Source organism: Artibeus jamaicensis, unplaced genomic scaffold, assembly GCF_021234435.1.
Source record: "Artibeus jamaicensis isolate MK-2021 breed Jamaican fruit bat unplaced genomic scaffold, CSHL_Jam_final contig_518, whole genome shotgun sequence".
In the NCBI taxonomy this organism is placed as follows: Eukaryota; Metazoa; Chordata; class Mammalia; order Chiroptera; family Phyllostomidae; genus Artibeus; species Artibeus jamaicensis.
In genome coordinates this window covers 4,778,531-4,793,235 of record NW_026521870.1, presented here as the reverse complement: position 1 = coordinate 4,793,235, position 14,705 = coordinate 4,778,531, and the positions used below count along the sequence as shown (strand labels likewise).

Below are 14,705 nucleotides of genomic sequence, written 5' to 3'. Positions count from 1 at the left end.
AATTAAATGATTCTGGAAATCATTTAGTTTATTTTTAAAAAATATTTTATTTATCTTTAGAGGGGAAGGGAAGGAGAAAGGGAGAGAAATATCAATGTATGTTTGCCTCTCATGTGTCACCACCCACCGGGAACTGGCCTGCAACCCAGGCATGTGCCCAGACTGGGAATTGAACTACAATATTTTGGTTCATAGCCCTGTGCTCAATCCACTGAGCCACACCAGCTAGGGCTAGTTTATATTTTTATATTATATCTTGGTAAGCATATAATATATCAAATAGTAGTTTCATTAAGCCACATCAAACTGGTGCAAATTAAAATCATTAGCTCGAATATCCCTTTGGAAAAATGCCTCTTGATAGCTATCCTTATTTGAGGGATTAAGTAGTCAAAACTTTTATATTATTAGTAATAACTTTCAGAGAGTAGTAAAATCCAAGCTCCCAGAGATATAAAAAGTAAAGATGTGTTCATTTTATTCCACCTGTTGATGTAAAAAAAAATCTGAGCCAAAAATATGACAATTGCCAGAAAGTAAAACCTCAATGGACTGAAGAATGCTCCAGACAATGACAGTTTTGCACCTTATTTTATAATCAAAGGGGAGGCGTAAGGGACTGCATGAAATCCATTGGTGATAGATTAGAAAATCAGAATATAACAAAGTGGGGAGCTCTCTGAGACTGGATAAAAAGAAAAATGGATTGAAACATACTTTTACATTGGTTGGTATAGAATAGTCAACAGTTAACCTTTACAGCACACGGAGGTGGTATGCAGGAAGACAAATAAAAATGAGGGGCTCTGTGGTCTTCTTTCTGGTGGGAGATTGTGCCCTGAGGGGTGTGGGGAAAAAAGGAGGATTACTTAAGCTTCCAAAGGAATGCTATCCTAGATGCAAAAAGAGACAACTGCTTCAGTTAAGGTAAAGACCGACTTTCTGTCAAGGAAGGTCAGGAGTTGGGGCATGACTGTGTCCCACGACCTGCTTTTAGTTAGGAAGTTTTAATTTCAGATGGCCACATGTGGTTATTTTGGTGTTGAGTTTGTAAGGCTCACCATACAGGCCTCCCCAGAGCTTTTCGGGTTTAGTATGTGGCCTCCTTTTCATGCACAAACCTAATCATGAAACTGGTGAGGTCTAACAATCAGTTAGAAGAAGTAGAAAAACACACACTTACAATTTCATTTATAATGAAATGATTGTGCAAATGGAAGCAAAAATAGTTTTTTTCTATAGAGGAGGAGGGAAGTCAATGAATCTTTTCCAGATAGGATTTGCATGGCTACAGAAAATAATTATTTGCATGGCTAATGATATATTGGCAGTTACACAGACGTGAGCAAAGTAGAAAGTACAGGCAGGGTATAGAAGGTCACCAGAGTGGAAAGCTCCAGGTGCTTATCAGTGGAAAGCTGTACTGTGGGCCCCAGGGTGACCTTCCCTCCCTAGCATAGTGCTGTCATGCCGTTTACATCCCCTGACCTTTCATATCACTGGTCATATGGTTCAGACCCTGCCCTGGCACCTTGCTAGTCATGGGGTAGACTCCCTTAGAGGAGGAACAAGGAGGCTGGAGAAAAGCCTCTTAGGACTCCCATACAGGCCCTGGCATGACCACTCCCTCAAGCATTGATTCCCCAAGACAATGAGGCTCTGACCCACATCCAATAATCTTAGGAACAAAGCCGTGGGTCTGTTGACTACAGACTGAGTTTTGGTTAAACTAGAGATAACATCCAAGCCTCACTTGTGTTTCAGCTCCAGGCCCAGAAGAGTAGCAACCAGGTGGGATGATGCCATGGCTGACACCAGGACCAGCTGTGGTGATGAATGATCCCTTGCTGTGGCACTGACCAGTCAGTGGAGACCAGGACTCTGAGAAGACACACCTAGAAAGCTGATGAGTATTCTATTGAGATCCTCCCCTGAGAGCTCCAGATAAAAGCTCTGAAGATGCAGGACCCAGTATTCGCTTGTGCTTTCTCTATCTCTCCTTCTCTCTTCCCTTCTCTCTCCTTCCCCTACCCTCTCTCCCTCCCTCCCTCTCTCTTACCTTCTTCCTCTCTCTCTTTCTCTCTCACACCTGCACCTCACCCCCTCTTCTTAACCTAGGCTCATTCTCTTTGCCTTCCTTTCTCACAAGCTCCAAGGGTCCCTTTTCACCTCTGTAACTTGTTTCCTGAGTTCATGCAGCCCAGCTGGTTCCCTTCTTCTACAGATCACGTTTACCTCAGGGACTTTTGAAATAAACTTTCACTTGTATTGTAATTTTGTCACTGGGTTCTTGCTTAGCCAGAACTCAAGGACAGAGGTCTAACATCTGGTACTGTTTTCACTGTTAACACTATCACCTATCTACAATTTACAGAGTTGTAAAACAGCTTCCATAGAATCAGATCAAATAACAGTCAGACTACAGACATGCATGTTTTTTCCACTGGAAAACAATTTTTTCCTTACACATTATTCAAGTTTGTCACTGCTTTGCAGATTTCCCCACATCAGGAACTACTGCAATCTATATTATTTCTTAATATAGTTTCATGACTTGAGAGATTAGAATCAGCAACTGGGCACATATAACAACTAATACCTATTTTGCATTTCTGTTGCTTGGTCAGCATGAAGTCTACGACCAGTTGTTTCCTCCCCCAAAACCTGGAGAGTTTTTAAAAAATTATTGTTTAAGTAGAGTTTTTTTTTATTCCCATCCCAGCCCCCCCCCAGGGCTCCCCACTTCCCTCCCATTTCCACCCCCCTTAGTTTTTGTCCATGTGTCCTTTATACTTGTTCATGTAAACCCTTCCCCTTTTCCCCTGAAATTCCCTCCTCTCTCCCCTCTGTCAGCCTGTTCTCTACTTCAGTGTCTTTGGTTATATTTTGCTTGCTTGTTTGTTTTGTTCTTTAGCTTCCTCCTGTTAAAGGTGAGATCATATGGTATATGTCTGTCAACTCCTGGCTTATTTCACTCAGCATAATGCTTTCCAGTTCCATCCATGCTGTTGCAAAGGGTAGTAGCTCCTTCTTTCCTTCTGCTGCATAGAATTCCATTGTGTAAATGTAGCGTAGTTTTTGGATCCATTCATTTACTGATGGACACCTAGGTTGCTTCCAACTCTTGGCTATTGTAAATTGTGCTGCTATGAACATTGTGGTGCATAGGTTCCTTTGGATTGGTGTTTCCAGGTTCTTAGAATATAATCCTAGCAGTGGAATTGCTGGGTCAAAAGGCAGGTCCATTTTTAGTTTTCTGAGAAAATTCCATACTGTTTTCCATAATGGTTGTACCAGTCTGCAATCCCACCAACGGTGAACTAGGGACCCCTTTTCTCCACAACCTCTCCAACATTTGTTGTTGGTTGCTTTGTTTACGATAGCCATCCTGACCGGTGTAAAGTGGTATCTCATTGTGGTTTTAATTTGCATCTCTCTGATAGCTAGCGATATTGAGCATCTTTTCATGTGTCCCTGGATCCTCTGTATGTCCTCCTTGGAGAAGTGTCTGTTCAAGCCCTTCACCCATTTTTTAATTGGGTTGCTTGTCTTCTTAGAGTGGAGTCGTGTAAGTTTTTTGTATATTTTGGAGATTAAACCCTTGTCTGAGGTATCATTGGCAAATATGTTTTCCCACAGAGTTGGTTGTCTTTTTAATTTAATACTGTTTTCTTTAGCCACGCAGAAGCTTTTTATTTTGATGAGGTCCCATTTGTTTATTCTTTCCTTTATATTCCTTGCTTTAGGGGACATATCAGTAAAAATGTTGCTACGTGAAATATCTGGAATTTTCCTGCCAATGTTCTCCTCTAGGACTTTAATGGTGCCACGGCTTATATTTAAGTCCTTTATCCACCTTGAATTTATTTTGGTATATGGTGTAAGTTGGTGCTCGAGTTTCATTTTTTTTGCTTGTAGCTGATCAGTTTTCCCAACACCATTTGTTGAAGAGGCTATTTTTACTCCATTTTATGTTACTGCCCCCTTTGTCAAATATTAATTGACTGTAGAGAGTTGGGTTTATTATTGGATTCTCCATTCTGTTCCATTGGTCTATGTGCCTGTTTTTATGCCAGTACCAGGTTGTTTTGATTACAGTGGCCTTGTAGTACAGTTTGATATCAGGTATTGTGATCCCCCCTACTTTGTTCTTCTTTCTCAAAAGTGCAGCTGCTATTCGGGGTTGTTTATGGTTTCATATAAATTTTTTAAGTGTTTGTTCTATGTCTGTGAAATATGCCACTGGTACTTTAATAGGTATTGCATTGAATCTGTAAATCGCTTTGGGTAGTATGGACATTTTGATGATGTTAATTCTTCCAATCCATGAACATGGTATATGTTTCCATTTGTTCGTGTCTTCCCTGATCTCTTTCTTCAGTAAAACCTGGAGAGTTCTAATGAGCACTCTGGTGCTTCCGACTCAGGATGAGAATCTCTAGTCTAGAGCAGCAGCTTTCACCCTGGATGCACAGTAAAGCTGCCTACAGAACTTAAAACAGGAATTTTAAGAGTTGGATTAAAACTTTTAAAGCTTCCAGAACTAATTCTAATACGCAGGGTCGAGAACTATGGACTCTAGAAGAGGGCTCTGCGATCCTGGTGGCACATTAGAATCATCTGGAAAAATTTTAGCAAATGCTGATGTCCACCTGCCTTGGTAGTGTTTCTTGTCAAAATTTCTTCTGGATTTTTACTTCTCAAAATTAAACTGAAGAGGAAAATGACTGAGTTTCCAAGGAAAACTTTATAATATAATTAATGTATCTAAAAGGGACAAAGGTTCAAGGGATATACAGCACTATCCTTTGCCTATTGATAAATTAATAGATAGATATAAATATTCACAATATTTTATTGCTCCCTTAGGGTGCAGGTGGGAAATTCAAAAAGAATTTGTTTAAAAAAAGAATTTGCTAGTCAAGTTATAGAAGAAGCAGATAGGAAGGGCTTAGACTGAGGAAGACTGCCTGGGAGAGCTAAGTTTTCAGAGCCACGGGGTGCAGTTCGGCGGCACTGATAACACTGAATTGGAAACAGCTGCACTGGGGAGCAGGTCTCCAGTGAAAGGCAGTGTGAAGACAGAGGGAATCATGCAAATGGGAACAATCCCAATTGCAAAGCAGCAGTTAAAAGACAAACGCCATGAGTGTGCTTTGAAAACACTTTGTTTCTTAATCATCATAAACCACAACATGGTAGGTATAGAACACATTTACAGTCACACCTTGGTACTTGTCGGCTTCAGAACTCATCAAACCCTGTACTCATTGCATTTTGACAAGAAAAAAAATGCAGCCCTTGGCACTTGCTCAGGACTCATTGCACTTTAAGGAGTCACAACAGCACCTGATACTCGTCAGTTTCAGCACTCATCACAAGTCTCAGAGTGAATTAACACATGTACTGAGGTACCCCTGTGTGTGTGTGTATGTATACATTATATACATATATATAAATAAGTATATATTTATATATGTAAATTTTATATAAAATTATATAATATAATTTTAATACAAATATATATTTTTTTAACAGGTCCATGTAGGAATATCATGAAAGAAATAAGACCCTTTAGGGTCTACCTCTGGCCACATTCATATCAATCCAGTTCAAGAGATTCATGGAAAAGAATCCGGAAACCAATTTATTAAACTAAAAATTTTTTCAAAAAAAAGATTTTGTTTATTTTTACACAGAGGGGAAGAAAGAGAAGGAGAGAAGCAATGCGTGGTTGCCTCTCACACACCCCCTACCAGGGACCTGACCCGCAATCCAGGCATGTGTCCTAGATCAGGACTCGAACCTGTGACCCTTTGATTCACAGGCTGGTACTCAACCACTGAGTCACACCAGCCAGGGCTAATCTAAAAATTTTTAAATGGGTTCTGGCCAAGATGGAGGCATAGGTAGAGACCCTTTGCTTCCTTGCACAAGCAAAAGGAGGATAACAACCAATCTGAAATCAATAAACAACCAAAAGTGCCAGAAATTCAAACTGCATGGAACTTAGACAACTAAGGAATTAAAGAAAAAATCAACCAGAATAAGCAGACCAGTAAGGCAGAGGACTGGTCCAGCAGACTCAGAAAAACTGAAAAAAAAATTGGGAAAAATGTAATAGCATAATCAATAAAAATACTTTTTAAAAAATATAAAATAAAATTCTTTAAATGTTCTCAAAGAGGACCCAACTTGTTTACATGCAACACATCAAAGTGATTTCTTAAAGATAAGCATGGTACCTGAGGAATCAGAGAATCATGAAAAGTTTCTGTAAGGAATATGAATTCTGATCTATCAAATATCTAAAACATCAAGCCATGGCTCACAATGATGGTGACTTTGCTAATGACCTTGAACTATCCATATCCTTTCTTAATCATCATCATGTACTAGAGATTGTAAGGGGCATAGCTAAGCCACCTAATGACCTCAGAAGAATGTCTCATACAACAGGATACACATTAAAATCACCTGGGGTGTTTTTTTAAAGCATCACTGTCCAGATTCCACCTTCAGAGATTTTAAATTGCTTAGAAGTAGGCCTCAGATATCAGCATTCATTAAAATTCCCCACATGATTCTAATGTATCACATTAGAATGTATCTAATGTAACCTATCTGATGTGTCACATTAGAATCCCTGCAAATTCCCACCCCAGAGTCCATAGTTCTCAGTCTTGGCTAAATATTAGACCAGCGATTCTTGTGTGCCGCATCACAAACACCTAGAGAGCATTAAAACACAAATTGCTGAATCTGCATTTTTAAGTAGGTTTCTCGTGATAAGGATGCTGCCAGTCCAGGAATCATGCTTTGAGAACCACTGATCTAAACGACCTGGCATCCGCTCGTCTATCACATTTAAGTGTCCAAGGCCTACTAAAACCACTTTAAAAAACTGTGGTAAAATAACATAGAATTTGCAAGATTCTTGTGATTCCTTAAAAAAATGAGTATATGTATTCTTTTTTAAGTCACAAAGGGATTATGTTCATTATAAATTTTTGATACTTTTCTAATAATAAAAGTTAGAAATATTGACAAATAAAGACAGTAGAGTAGATTTTTTCAAGAGTATTTCATTCTATAGGAGGAGTAACCTGAAATTATAAATATGCAACAAATGGACCATAATAAATGTATTTTAGTGCACATTATTATAGCCATACTTTTTAGGAGACATAGTAAGAATGATAATTGATGCAAAAACTTGTTATGCTAAGCAGATTGTGATGAAATACATTATTAATATTTAAAATTGTTTTTCTCATGTTAAAGTTATACTATTTTGTAAATGGCTCTTTAAAAGTTCTGTGGCTACTTGTTAAAGAAAGTAGGGCTTAGTCCTGATTGGATTAACCAGCTGTTTAACCTTGAGATTGTCATTCAATCTTTCTATAGGCTTTATTTTATTTGAAAAATGATCTATGTAACTTATGCCACTTATATTTATTATTTATTCTTAAAATCAAGTACGGTGAAGTATCAAAGAATATTTGTTTAAAATGTATAAGATGTAAAGCATAATGATATGATGCTTCTGGTGTCCAACATATTTTGCTGCCCCCACATTTTGTGAAAACATTTCACCATATTCTTTAAAATCTTCACATGTCTCTATAGAATCCCATATCCTTCTGCTCAGAGAAAGTACTACCATGAATTTAGTAATTATTATTTTCTTGCTTGTCTTTGTAGTTTTGCCACATGTGCTTATATGATCAAGTCTACATTGACTTTAGCATGCTTGGAACATGATATAGACGTGTTGCTACCGTATGTTTTTCCCTTGGGGACAGGCAATTTCCTGTAACCTTGGTGGAGCAGTTTTATATAAGGTTTATGGATCAACCTGAGTGCACTTACATTTCCTGCCTTGGACAGGATTCTGTTTCACTTCTTAGGTCAGTGCAAAAGAGAGCGCAACTTACCTTTTCTTGCCTGATTTTACCAGAGTGAAAATGGCCCATTGCTGACTGCCTCTGATCTGCTACTTTACCTTAGGTTTTGCTCTTGATTATTCCTTGTTTTCTTGTTTGTTCTTCAATGCACTTGAAAATCCATATTTTCAGTTGTAGTTTGAGCCAAAGATTATTAGGCAATTGAGACAAAGTTAAATAAGTCATGGTTATTGATTTCTAGAAGGTTGAATGCAGACTATGAGAAGATAGTTATATTAAACAGACCCTCGAAGTATTTAGTTATTCATTCAAAAGTATGTATTGATCTTCCATCTTTAGATACAGACTAGATTTGAAACAAGCAGAAAGAAAGAAATAGTAAAAATTAGAACATAAACTAATGAGACAGAGAATAGGAAAATAATAGAGAAAAAAGTCAATAAAACCAAAAGCTGATTCTTTGAAAAACATAACTAAAACAATAAAGTTTCAGATAGGCTGACCAAGAAAAATGTAGAGGAGTCAAATTCATAGAATTAAGAATTAGAGAGTAGTTCAGTAGTTTCTCAAAAGCTTAAACTTGGAGTTTATATGAGAGAGAAATTCTACTTCTAAATCACAGGTGGCAAACACAAGGCCAGTGAGCCGAATCCAGGCCTCCACCTTATTTTATCTGGCAGCTTGCTTGTACCAGGTAGCAGTGCTGATCTCCTTGCCCCTAGTTAAAGGTTAGTTACATTTATGCAGTCCTAAAATTACATTTGGCCCTTTGAAGACAACCACAAGGCTGATATGGCCCCTGGTAAAAATGAGTTTGCCACCCCTGTTCTAGGTATATACTCAAGAGAATTGAAAATGGGTATTCAAAATATTTATATATGATATTCACATAGGCACCATTCATAACAGTTGAAAAATGGATACAATCCTACTGATGAATGGGAAAACAAAGTGTGGCATATCCATACAATAGCATAATATTATTCAACAATGAGAGGAAATGAAATACTGATATATGCAACAGCATGAATGAACCTGGTCAGCATTACGCTAAGTGAAAGAAACTGGCTGGAAAAGACCACACATTTGAAAATGCCATTTATATAAAATGTCCAGATCTGTGGAAACTGGGAATGGATTAGTGACTATCTAGGACTGGATTGGGGAGCTGTGGGAAATGGTGGGGTGACTGTCTCATGATACACAGCTTCTTTTCATGTGATTGAATGTTTTAACATGGACTGCGGTGATGGTCGAACAATGCCCTGACTACAGTAAACAGAGCACCTTAAAAGGGCAAGTTGTGTGGTATGTGAAATGCATGTTGCTACTGGACGATGAAATCACCAAAGCTCATTTTCAAATGAAATATATTTGTGGACATGTAGCACCTGGCCTCAGCAGAGAAATCAACTTGATCCATAGCTATTACATACAATGACAAATTTTAAATGGTGATATGGAGTGCTGTGTCAGTCACAGTTGCTTTAGACCTTGTTTCAATATTCCACTGTGTTCCTACTAGTTGTGTTAATTCAGATTAACATACTTAACATCTTTGAAACTTAATTCCCTAATTGGTAAAATAAAAAATAATATTTTTGTGAACATTTAATAAGTCAAATCATAGAAAGTCCCAAGCATAGTGTCAGGGAGGTAGCTTATTACTATGAACAGTTATTTATTAATTTTCTCACTTCATTTATCAACTTATTATAGACTCAGTTGATAATGACTATAGGAAAAAATCTTGGGTATATTTTTACACACAAAATACAGCTTCTTGAGAATTTATGTCTCTTGAGAGATACATGATCACATAGAAAACACTAAGAGCATTCTGTAACAGAAAAGAAAAGTGTATCTAAATATTGACTTTGCACTCATTATTCCATCCTTGTGTACACGTTTCTCTTTGAACTTTGCTTTCAAAGAGATTCAAGGAACATTAAGGGCAGCGGCTGCATTTCCATCCTAGCAACCACACTCTAAACTCTCGTCTGCCATTTGATTTGAGCGTATTGCTCGGCAGCTATGCTGTGCCTCTCTCCCTGGAAGCACATCAGGTATTTGCCTGGCATATTAGGCAGCAGTGAAGCAAGGAAAACAGGGTGGCCTTAATGGCTGACTTAATGGTGTGGTAAGTGCTCGTTTCTGCTAAACTGATCACAGGCTTTCATGGGTGTCTAGTTTTATTGGACTGCTGTCAACCAACATGCATTGAGCGCTGGGTTTTAAAGAAATGTGTGGTTTGAGTGGAGCGGAGTATGAAGAAAACAACTAAAAGGTGGTATGAGGTGATCGACTAGAATGAGTAATTTTTCTGCCTCCAAGTATTTTTTTAAAATGAGAACATGTGTAAGGTGCTTTGATTTGAAATGACTGCTTTGGCCCCTGGAATTAAAATATCTAGAAATACTGGACACGCCATTCTGCTTTGCTTCTCTGCAGGGAAAAACCTTGCGAACTGTACATAGTTACTTTCAGCTATTTAAAAACATTTAATAAAAAAGGAAAGCTATCGTATTTATTTAGCATCTATAAAATTCTTTTAAATACATGAAGTTCAAAACAAATGTTCAAATATAAGAGTTTAATGTGAAGTAATGAGGTCATACTTTTGTTAGCCAAGTATCTTCATTCCATTTTCAAGACTGTGAATAAATTAGTGAAATTGTAACTTTGGGATTTATTTGTAATACTTAAGTAGTGAAGGAAAACATTAATAATATGAGCTTTCTGAAGAATATTAACAATGACCTTACTGTTATTACCTTATTATGATAGAAAAAGGCTAATAGAAAAGGAAAATAACATATGACGAAAACCTTGCCATATATTTGCTCACACCCTCCCAAAAAACCCCAATAATTTTAAGTCACTGCTGTCAGTTATCAAGTGAGAATTATAAATAAAAACAAACATGATTATATGTAGATCTGCTCTCCTTTTTTTACTTGAAAAACTTTAATGACATTAAAATCTTAGTATAGATCTTATACTAATTGTAATATCAGTGGAATGACTGAAATTTTTATAACATTAGCATGAAGAAGTTGAGTCTACTGTTTTAAATTAGACCTCAAAGTTTTTAAAAGTATAAAAATATAATGGTAAATATTCTGTTCAATGATCTGATCAGAGAAATGGCAATTTATAGAGCTATGTCCATGACTGATCTCTCCCTGTTCCTCAGAGGGAGGAGGTATTCTCTGCACTTTCCCGGAAAGGTTCTGCGGTTTGCGAAAAGTTCCTGAAAGGATCTGGGGTCCAAGAAAGGTCCTGGGGTAGTTACCCTGGAAGGTCCACAACAGTTGGGAGCTGTCAGAGGACTTATAAACCCTTAAGGTAAGTCCACAGTACGCATTTCTGAGGGACTGGGGAAAATAAGGCAGGAAATTCATTGTTGTGACTATAAAAATAAAAACATAGGTTAGTACAAATCAAACAACTAAAAGCCATCAAGCTGTCTGTCAGTATAAAGAAGTCTCATGAAAGGAATAGATTTATTTCTAATGGGAATCTTTTAAGATTGGTGGGCACAGGCTGAGCGCTTAGAAACTGTTAGAACACAGTTCACTTAACTCTAAGGTTGGCGGGCTAGGAGAAGTTGGTCACGGAGGGGTATATTGACACTGGGTCACCCACCAGCTTCAAGGACATTTTCTTGCAATAAGGCACACAGTAAAACATGGCAAACTTTCCATCACAGTGGCGTGTCTCTTACTAATTTATCTCCAAAGAGACTCAAGGCTTAGATAAAGAAATGGGATCCTCAGACTTGAAAGAATTGAGCACCTGTGTCTCTGGCATACCTACTTATTTTGTGTCTGAGAACTGTGGTAACAGAAGCTGTAGATCTCTACCAAAAGTGGCAAAAACTCACAAAGACAACCTAGACTTACAATGGCCATTGGGGGTGGTGGTGGCAGATATCCAAATTAAACAAGATTGTTCATTTAAGAAGCCGCAGTTGAAAGCAAGGATTCCCAAATTAACAAACAGAACAGGGTAGCTATTTTAATTGGCATGCAGAAGCCTCTGTAAGCCTTTGAAATTCCAAAATAGCTACATTGAAAGATTCACCTCAAAAAAGTAATAAAAAATTGAAGAACAAGAGGTACCTAAAAGAAAGGACTGTAAAACTTGCTGTGAGTGACTCTTGGCAACATGCGGAGAATAGGGGTTAGTCCAAGGTGCCTGAAGCATGCCTCGTAGCTGTGCCTTGCACGATTTAGGAAATCAAGGGCTTCCAGCTCACAGCCAGATGAAAGGATGCCAGAGCTGCTAAGATCAAGGAAAAGAAGGATAATGTGAAGTTTACAGTCTGATTCAGCAGATACCCTTTATACCTCGATCGTCACAAAGAGAAGGCAGAGACACTGAAGCAGTCCCTGCCTCCAGGTTTGGCAGTGAAGAAGCCATAATGAATCAGACAGGCTAATCTGAACTTATTAAAATGCTAAAAAAAATTTTAAGAATTTTTTAGCAAGAATGACATGGCTCTTACTACTTCCCTCTATCCTCCTTTACCTGAGTATCCACAATCTATTAATCCTCTGTCTGAATTGCCTTTCTACTCTGAAGAGAACACAAGACCACAAACAAAAGTCTACCTAGTTATTGGCCTTACAACTGCAATAGCTCCAAGGCCAGAAGCCTAAAATATCTGGGCTTCTCCCACTGCACTCTCCTACGGGGCCACCATCAAACACCTGGCCTGGAAGTTGATGTCTTATTGCCATCACCCAGGACCTTGGAAAAAATATTGTTGTAGGTTTTGTCAAATCCTCCCACTCCAACACAAATGCCCTTACATGGGCTTCTCCCAGGGGTGATGGAACTCAGACTGATTCTCCGATAAACTGCTACAAGCTATTATTCCCTTTAACAGCCAGGGAAAACTAAAATTAAAATTAATAGAAAACTTTGTCAAATTATAGTAGATATCAGGACTATATGCTACATTATATCCCACTTGCTTGGACCTGCAGATAGGATCCTGGAAAAGTTGACAAAAGCCAGCGACAGGTGGAAATTCCTACCAGAGTCAGCATTCTCAGATCTTGACCATGGCTGCTCAAGAAAGGCAGCTATAAAATTAATTTGGATTAAGACATAAAGTAGAGGCTGGCCCAGTGGCGTGGCCTACCTCACAAACCTAAACCTAAGTCATCCTTGCACTTACGGGAAAGACCTGTCACGGATACCTAACATCACAGTCCTTCAACTCAGCTTTAACTAGTTTACTTCACCCTAGAAAATAGGACCTGCAGGCTTTGTACGGAAATTCCCCATCACCTGGACAACCGTGGGCTGTTTCCTAGGCATCCCTTCTAATGCTCTATGGGTTGCCCTCTTGCCCCAAATCCCTTGGGAACAGTGTTCCACTGTCTGTGAGACACTATACTCCCCCAAACTGTGTATGGTTTTTCCTTGAATTAAGCACAAGAAAGCCGTTACTAAATTGATTTAGTTTTGTCAATTTGATATGGGAAACTTTGAAAAACCTCTGTTTAACCTTTATTTGCCCAGACCCCAGGCGCCCTAGAGAGAATGATGGGGCCGCCTGGGAGGGCGGGTGGCCAGATAGTGAGGACTGGAAAGGAAGGGAGAGGTCCCAGGAGACCTTTGCTCACCCAAGACCCCAGGCGCCATAGGAGAACAATAAGGCTGTCTAGGAAGAGCAGATAAAGCAGATAGCCGGATAGTCACTAGGACTAGGGCTAGCACCCCCGCAGATAGAAGCGATTTTCACATTTAGCCTTTGAACTCTGCTTCTGCCCTGTAGATAGAACTAATTACCGCATTCTGCTTCTGTATCCTGCTTTGCCACGTAGATAGGAAGACCCCTAATCTATATATTCCCCAAGAATCCTTTGTTCAGGGCTCAGAATTTGGAAATGACTCCTCTGGGCCCGTGCACGTAAAAAGGAATAAACCTCGTACTCCAGAATCCCTCGGTGTCTGGTCGCTTCATTTCCCGTAACAAATTGACAGAATGTAAAATTTCACATTGTGCCTTCCTTTCCAAATCCAAACTTGCGAATTTGGTTTCGGGGTGCCCATTGCTTAATGATCCTTTCTATCCCAGGGATAGCTATTGCCTTCTCATTTCTCTTTTGTATCTTGAGAACTTGGCTTGGATTCCTGCCCACCTGCAGTACGTAGGTTTTTGTTCTTGTGCACACAGGCCATTCAATAATCAGGTTAGGGGCCCCAAATATGGCTTGTCAGAAATGTGGGTTGCACTCTGTTTGCAGGCCCAGTCCCACCGACTGTTGCCAGCTCTCAGGGAACTGTCTCAGTCTTTCTTTCTTCTGGCCATCTTTGGGGGTGGCTGTGGGTCTTAAGAGGATAGTGTCTTTAACCCTCTTAGGAATGCCTCTTTTGTCTCTGGGGTTATTCATTGCTGCCAGGATTATTTATTTTCATATTTATTATTTCTCCCAGCTGAAACCTGACAAGGTATTTGAAAGGACTTTTAAAAAAATAAGTAGCTATATGGTTAGAAGCTAGCTAAGCTGAAAGCTGATATTCAGAGCCTAAGTTTTTTAAGGCCTTCTCCTTTAAGTGAAATTATGTACCCAGACTGGGGAAACATCCCAAAGATACAGCTCTGTATCCAGAAAATAGGAGTCTTTTAATTTTTATCGTAGTTGAAGATTTACCTGATATAAAAAAGAAACTTGAAGATAAAGTAGTTGGGTGGGTGGGAAGTGCCTTGATACCATCCAGGGCACAATCCAGTTTGTAAAGAATTAGCAGCAGCTGTCTTTGTCTTCGTAGGACCAGTGG

At 38.9% G+C, this 14,705-nt stretch overlaps 1 pseudogene; it reads left to right on the top strand.

The window, feature by feature from the left end:
• Positions 1–8,699: 8,699 nt before the first annotated feature.
• LOC119040341 (60S ribosomal protein L38-like) lies at positions 8,700–12,334 on the top strand (annotated as a pseudogene).
• Positions 12,335–14,705: the final 2,371 nt, after the last annotated feature.